Here is a 280-nt window from a genome sequence, read left to right as displayed (position 1 = left end):
GCTGCTACTTCCCCCTCAGGCTGGGGCTCCCTGAGGTCAGGGCTGTGACTCCCCCTCAGACTGGGGCTCCCCGAGGGCAGGGCTGTCTCCCCCCTCAGACTGGGGCTCCCTGGGGTCAGGGCTGTGTCTCTCCCTCAGACTGGGACTCCCTGAGGCAGGACTGTGTCTCCCCTCAGACTGGGACTCCCTGAGGTCAGGGCTGCGACTCCCCCTCAGACTGGGGCTCCCCGAGGGCAGGGCTGTGACTCCCCCTCAGACTGGGGCTCCCCGAGGGCAGGGC

Source organism: Mirounga leonina, unplaced genomic scaffold, assembly GCF_011800145.1.
Source record: "Mirounga leonina isolate KUSES-001 unplaced genomic scaffold, KU_Mleo_1.0 Mir_53, whole genome shotgun sequence".
NCBI lineage: Eukaryota > Metazoa > Chordata > Mammalia > Carnivora > Phocidae > Mirounga > Mirounga leonina.
The sequence above is the reverse complement of the archived record's forward strand: the minus strand, read 5'-3'. Positions refer to the sequence as shown.